The 7,654-nt window shown below is 29.2% G+C and overlaps 1 long non-coding RNA gene across 2 annotated transcripts; it reads right to left on the bottom strand.

Moving 5' to 3' along the window:
* Window positions 1-4,249: 4,249 nt before the first annotated feature.
* LOC110422945 (uncharacterized) lies at window positions 4,250-5,433 on the bottom strand. 2 transcript variants are annotated; one of them, XR_002445795.2, is made up of 3 exons: window positions 5,165-5,433; window positions 4,890-5,021; window positions 4,250-4,764 (listed from the first exon to the last, which is right to left on the bottom strand). It is a non-coding gene; the product is annotated as an uncharacterized LOC110422945 (long non-coding RNA). The 2 variants fall into 2 exon arrangements; XR_002445794.1 differs by lacking the exon at window positions 5,165-5,433 and having other exon boundaries at window positions 4,890-5,158.
* Between the last annotated feature and the right edge of the window lie 2,221 nt (window positions 5,434-7,654).

Below are 7,654 nucleotides of genomic sequence, written 5' to 3' on the forward strand. Positions count from 1 at the left end.
TTTTATTCTTTTCATTATTTATCTTCTTCTGGTGGGTTACAAGTATTCATCAAGAAGTCCACTTCTGGTGGGTCAGTGGGTTAAGGTATCCATCTACTTTTGGTGCATTAAAATTATTCCTATTTGTGGTAGGTTATAAGTATACATCCATTTTTGGTGTGTGATTCACACATGATGGGTTATCCACTTCTGGTGGATTATAGGCATCCATACATTTTCATAGTAAAATTATCTATCCACTTCTAGTGGTAAAATTACTTTTAAATTCAGATGATAAAATATTCATCCACTTCTAGTGGTAAAATAATAATTAGAATAGTGATAGTGTAAATTGTTATGGCCATCATATTGTATTCACTTCAAGGAATAGATGGATTCATGATTATGACCATAACTATTAAAAGATGGTGCGTTCACTTCAAGGAATGAACGAATTTATAATTTTTTATTAGTATCTTGTTTGTCACATTCACTTTAGGGAATGAATATTCATAAGTTTTATTAGTAGCTAATTTGTTACATTTACTTCAGGGAATGGACATTCATGGTTTTTCATCAATAGCTATATAATAGCAAATTCACTTTTCAATCAAGAGATAAAATATAATATATACAACATAATAGTAAAATTCATATTAAAGTTGATTTTAAGAGAATGAAAATACTAAAGAGATATCAACTCACTTACCTGATTTTCTTTAAAACCAGAAATCAAAAACCCAATCATTGAAATCTTTTTGAAAGTTGAAGATGATGAAAACGTAATAATTCTAAAACTTGAGAGATCAGAGAATCATGCTGATAACGTGTTATGAAATAAATCTAAAAAAATAACTATAAGAGAAATATAAAAGAAAATATTTAGAGAGAAAGAAAGTATTTAAGGGGAGAGAAGAAATCTTATTGAAGTGTATATACAAATAAGCTAAGAGATCTATTTATAGGTAAATAACCCCTTTATAAGATGAAGATAACATTTAGAGATTAGATGGATTTAAATAATTTACAACAAATCTAAATATAAATAATATAAATGGATATTCACAAAAATATTCATAACAGTTTTGTTTTTGTTAAAAATGCAAATCAAAATATATTATTTGTGACTTGTTCAGAAGTTGGGTTTGGATATGAATCAAATTGAATCCACTCGAAAAAGGCACAGAGCTAGTTAAGATTTTGGGATTTTTTTTTTGGAGTTAGTATTTGTCAAATTCAATCAAATTAAAAATCTTTAAAATATTCTCAAATCGATTATTTTTAAATCTTGAAGTCCAAAAATTTAGATTTATCCAAACAAACAATTTCTAATAAAAATAATAAACTAGAAGATTCAAAATGCAAATTCAAATTTAAACTCTGAAATCCAACCTTTGCAACTCTATTTCAAGCTCCACATGCTTTATGTCGGTTTCCTTCATTTTTATACTGAACATTCTCTATTTATATAATCGATGAATAATTTTTTCTTTTTTTGAATTTCAATAAAGCAATTAAAGTGTTTTAATTTTTAAAATAATAAGATTCTAGTACTATTGGTTATATAAATATTGAGGATTCTTATTCTTATCTCTTAGGCCCAAGGATGAGTCCAAACTTTCATTGTCATTTGTTTTATGACTCTATCCGCAATCTGGACCACAATATAGCATGATCAAGGCAGTACGTTGATAGTACCAAACTTTATGACTACATCCAATTATCATCAAAACTAAATTCTTTATCACTAGTCCATCCCAATTTTAGCTCAATTTTTTGTTCTCTTCTTTTTTTTTATTTTGACATTAAAGATTGGGCTTGTGTATATTCATAAATTATGTTATTTAGTAAAATATATTAGAAATATGGTACATTCTAAAAGTGTAAAATGAATCATATATATTTGAGAAATAAAAAAAGGTTGGGGTGGGTAGGTGCCAAGGCATTATCTTCTTCCCAGGCAGGTGGACCAGCAGGAGACAGGACGACACACACAAAAAATGCATATGTCCAAGAAGGCAGGGTTCGCAGAAAAGACCTTGGTTGCCTTCCTAGCTACTAGCATTATCCTTGTTTTGATATATATATATATATATATACACACTTCATGTATGCATCTTTTGTTAGGCGTTCTTGTCGGCAAATAAACTTGCAACCATGAATAATAATATAATTTTTATATATTATAAAAAATAAAGAGAAAAGAGAAAAAAAAAACCAAAAAACGGAGAGAAGAAACTTCATTTGAAGTAAAAAGTGTTCTAAATGTACTGAGTCTGTACTCCCTAAAATCCACGTGTCAGTATCACAACGATGTGAAAATCCACTATAAATCGAGTAACTTGGGCAACTAGGAGGCTCATCATCACAATTGCACTTTTTAAGAAGAGCCAATAATAAATGTCAAGCGTTACACCGATGTTTATTGGAGAATGACTCATGACTTGATAGTACTGTTGAAAAGCACACAAATATATATTGAGACAATGGGAAAAGGGAAAAAGAAATAAAGTGCACTAGATATATTAACCAAATAAAAAAGTGCAATAGATATTTCTTTATTTTAGGGGGTGGGGAAGCAATATACATATATGAGTTTACGCCATTAAATTTGAGTCCGTAATTTTCTTATATTCTTTTCATATTTTCCAGGTCTTGTTTTAATTAGTCCCACGTTAGACTATATACATTTTTTCTTCATCCGGGCCATATATGTGAATATCTTCTTCTTTTTTTTGAAAAAAAAATTGATTACTTCTTCATCTTTCAAAACTAATTAATATAAAGAAAGAATGCAATTAATTATTTTGTTTGGGGGAGATTAATTATTAGTTTAAACCAATAAATTTCATTATATTTTGCAAGGGGTTTAGTTGGTGGTTGAAAGAGGCACGATCACGTCGTTGCCTGAAGGAAACCCATGGTTTTAGAAGGAAGGGATATGAGTTAAAATCAAATCTTTGAGGGAAGAAAGTAACAATTAACCTCATCGAAGAAGTTTCCAAAGGACTGCGGAAAAGCTGAACTTAAACAAAGCGGAAAAGAGTTTCTGTTAAAACGTCTTGAGAATCAGCCAACGACAAAGGCTGCTTTCATCATCAACTTTAGCCTGACTTTGCCGAAGAATCATAGCCAAGAAAAAGAAAATGGCGACTAATTTCTTCAGTGGAACGCATGGAAATTGCCAGCTCGTGGTGATATGCACTTGATTCTGACTAATGATTGTGATAAAGTTACGCCAGTTGTCATTAAAACAAAAGCTATGGGAATTAGTATTACAATTATTGCACAATAATTTAATATATTAACATTTGTTTCTTGGAATTTAACATATATTAACTTGAACTAGCCTAAATAATGCTAGTCAGATATACATGACAAAGAAAAGAAAAAAAAAACGATAACTTTAATTATTAAAATATCAAAGTAATCAGGAGGTTTATCATGATGTGTGGTTATGCCTTGTTAGGAGAGGAATAGTGTTCAAAGAGAGACAAAAAAAAAGAAGAAGAGAGAACTGTGGGGAAAGTGTGAAATTGTGGAGACTAGAGATAATGAGCACTTGATGAAATTTTGGTTTACTATATATCTTTCGAGTAAATGGTCACCAATATATCTTTCGAGTAAATTATCTTCTTAATAACTTAATTTAAAAAAATAATATTTTAATCAATTAATCATTAAAAAATAACAGATTTTTATATTAGAGCTGTTCTTACATGGAAACATAAAAATGTTCACGTAAAAAAAAACTTTAATTTTTATAATTTTAGATTTTTTATTATCACGATATGTGATTAACACTTCTAAACGTTAATGAATAAAAAATTATTTTTTTTAAATTAATATATCAAAATTAAAATATTAAAAATTTAAGTGAGTAAAAAAATAATTTACTCATTTTTTTTTACTTATAATAAACTTTTGAAGCTTTTAATATTAATTATACTAACGTATATTGAGAATCATAATGTCGTAGTTGATTAAACAAGAAATGTGCTCAAAGGGATATGATACCCCAGATTTTGCATTTTTTTTTAAAAAAAAATTGAGACTCAAAATTGAATTTCGAATTCAAATGTTGATAAGGAGAGAAGTGGATTTTATGGAATAGGAACAAAAAAACACGTTAAACAAGAAGTTTATATAACACATCTTTTGTTCATTAATTATGATTTCAAGAACTAATCGAATTTGAAAAAAAAAAATCTGAATGCAACATATATAAGTGAAGCTATGGTATAAACGCAGGAAGTGTTGAAATCCTTGCTTAATTATAAGGGATGCTATCAGGCTGTTTGAGCCACATATTTGCTTAACGGAATTGAGCTGCCTTTGCATACATCACCAAGACCTCAAGAATAAAACATTGACACAAATGTTGTTTTCATGCACAGAATATAATGGCTAAGGATGAATAAGTTGTCAATTAGATAGGAGAGAGAAATTAAGGACCACAAAAGCTTTTAAAGCTTATCGGTGGAAGCTTAAGAGTCAATTTGCTCAAAGCTTATTTCACATCGTTTGGTCATAATTATAGTGATGCATGACAATGGGATTGTACAGAAGATTGTAATTCCATTGGCTAGGGAGGTACTGTCTGCTCTGGAAGCAACTGCCAGGAATATTGCGTAGCTCTCAAGAGTATTTTTGAATAATATTTCCTACATGTCTTTCTCGGAGAAGACAAAGTCAATGAAGCTCTTCTTCTCTCAGAGTGATTTTCGTATTATATATTTCCTTCATGCGCATTCTTAACTGTATCTATGCTTCAATGTAAAGGTGCTGCGATTATTATATAAGCAATCAAAAAATTGTTTTAATATCCAAATTGCATGCACGTACACGACTTATTTCATTTAAGAGTAAATATATTAATTTATACCTATTCAAAGAGTTGAGTTTCGAACCTCTTTTCTCTCAAATAATTGTTGTTGATGGAATCCCCTGTTTTCGCTTTGTGTTGCCTGCGGGTTGCTGCTGTTTTTTGAGCACTTTTTGGAGGTCTCTGGTTGTATTTTCTACAGGGAACTCTTTATTTCCTGTTCGATTAAACAAGAATCGAAATGAAAGATGGAATTGTTTGAAGAATACAGCAAAATTGTTCTGTTTTATTACAACCAAAATCCATATCATATTTCTTTCCCTGCGGTTTCTTAAAGAACAATACCAGGTTGATTAATACCTCTTTTCTTGTATAAAGAGCCCACCACAAACCAAACTCAAACGCTCTTGCAATCGATGGCTAGATTTGTTATAAATAAGAATGGTTTGGTTGGGGATTCTATTCCCTTGATGCACCAACTTTAACCTTAAGACAAATTAAGCTTGTAATGAATTTTATCAATGTTAAAACTCAAAATAACTGAAAATTATTTGGTTTAAGGAAAAACACAATTTTTTATGAGATTCTTTATAAGTTGAATCACAATAAAAAATAAATAAATCATTTTGGACAAATCAATTTGTCTATCACATCTTTTAAAATTAACAATCAAACCTTATTGCTTTGAAGAAAAGTTATAAGTAATTTTTTTTTAAATATGAAAAATCCATATAATTAATGCAATGGAGAAATGAAAAACATAAAATCAAATTAATTATGTAATGAAGTTGTTCAAGTAAAAAGCCATCATTCCTACTTTGAAAAAATGGGAGATTAATTACATGCATGGCTTCTTCAGTTCAACCACTAACTTATACATTATTTTTTGTTGCACAAGTCAAGGAAATGATCTTAATTATCTCACCACCAATCCGGCCCAGCTAAGTGTCAGCTTGATCAATTATTTGGTCATTAAAATGAAAAAGTGCGAGCTTAATTAATATTTGACAGGCAAGTTGGCCAAATTTAATGACGCTTTTGCTTAATCTCAAATATCTGGTCATGAATTACATCATTCCATTGGTTGGTTATTCATCCCAAATGGAAATAAAGAAAAAGTATAAAATAATTAATGATTAGTTCTTCCTTGAAAGCATTAATTGATTATTGGGTTCAAATTTGGTAGGAATCTGATTTACTGTCCTCTTTTTTAGATTGATTTAACCATTATTTTGCTTTATTCAATAAAGCCAAAAAAGGAATTTAAATCAAATAGACAGAACGATGTACACTTAATCACATTGTTAGAATAATGTAATTTAATTTTATATTTTTGGTGGACAAGAGAGTAGCACCGGTCTAATTGTAAGTGGGGTCCTTCTAACATAGCTTTAGATTTGTGGATTAAATTGTCGGCCGCGTCAAAGATCGTCTTATCAGCACTTGATAATCCATTATCTTTTCTCTTTCAGAAATATGTAGAAAAATAATTGAAAAAACAATTACTCTACGTGTCTCTTCTATTGAATGTCATAATAACAACACACCCTTCCACTATAAAGAAATTGAAAGAAAAACTCAACTGATGGTGATGAAAGTGAAATTGATTTATTTTCATGAAATTTATTTGAGGATGCAAAAATGTTTAATTTGAAAAGTCTTTTTTTTTTTAAAAAAAAAAGAATCTTTAATCTCAATAGAGAACACCCGAGCAGTTATGTTTAATCGAAGACTAATTTGGGTCTTAACTTTTAAATTCTTAGGTATGTTTATTTTTTTAGTATCAAATCAAATCTTGAAAATAGAAATTGAGATTTACAAAATTAAAAAGTATATATATTTGCTATTGTATAATTCAAAATTAAATGTAAAAAATTAATTATATAAAGTACCCTATGAAATTAAAATATGGCCATGAAGTTGAGGAAGAGCTTATCAGGTGCTTAATTTGGTTGTAATTAGGATAGGGTTTGATGGAAAGCCTTATTCAAAGCTACCAATTATAAAGAATAGAAAGACAGAAAAGCAGGCTTGAGTGGGGGATGAATTTGATACCGTTATTGCACAGTGTAAATGACGCTAAAGTCTCTTTTTATTTCTCACTTTTTCTCCCAACATTTGTATTGTTAAAACCAATAATTATGTGATTGTTTGTTCCGAGTCAAACTACAAAATTACTTGTTAGGTCTCACATCTAATCTGTATAGCAATACATATAAATTAATAACTCCCACAATATTAGTAGTGATATATAATAATTCTGTCAGCTTATCAAAAAGCTTATAAATTAGTGGTCGTCTTATCAAAACAAATTTTTAATATTACATTGTATTGTATTTTTTTTTTCTGTAAAGACAATGAAGTGTTATTAGAATTTGAGGAGGGAGAAAAGCTTAAGCTCTACAAGCAGAAGCTAAGAAAAAAACACAAAGATAAAGAAGAGTCCCAAAAAAATATAACATTACAAAATGATGAAAAACTCATTTGTATGAATCTTTATTTTTGTGGATCCATCTGTAAAAAAATTTGTCTATTTAAAAATGTTCTTGGAAGATTATAACTTTCAGTATGATTTAAAATATGTTTCATCTATAAAACAAAATTCGTTAAATGATTGTTAGCTCAAAAAATTGTGTTGCTTTATTAAGTTTAGTGTTAAAACAATGTAGAAATGGTTGAGTTTTGCGGGCAGCCGTCAGTATCTTTTTGAGGAGTGGTCAATTTATGTAATTGTACAAGCTCTATTTTGCCCAAATCGGGTGTCTTTTTGTCATGGGAAGTCTTCTGCCAAGTAAATTAGAGACGTATCATGACATAAATCGTTTTCCAAAAGGAAAAATATGTTAGAAA

Source organism: Theobroma umbraticum, unplaced genomic scaffold, assembly GCF_002168275.2.
Source record: "Theobroma umbraticum cultivar Fairchild unplaced genomic scaffold, ASM216827v3 scaffold_20.0, whole genome shotgun sequence".
In the NCBI taxonomy this organism is placed as follows: Eukaryota; Viridiplantae; Streptophyta; class Magnoliopsida; order Malvales; family Malvaceae; genus Theobroma; species Theobroma umbraticum.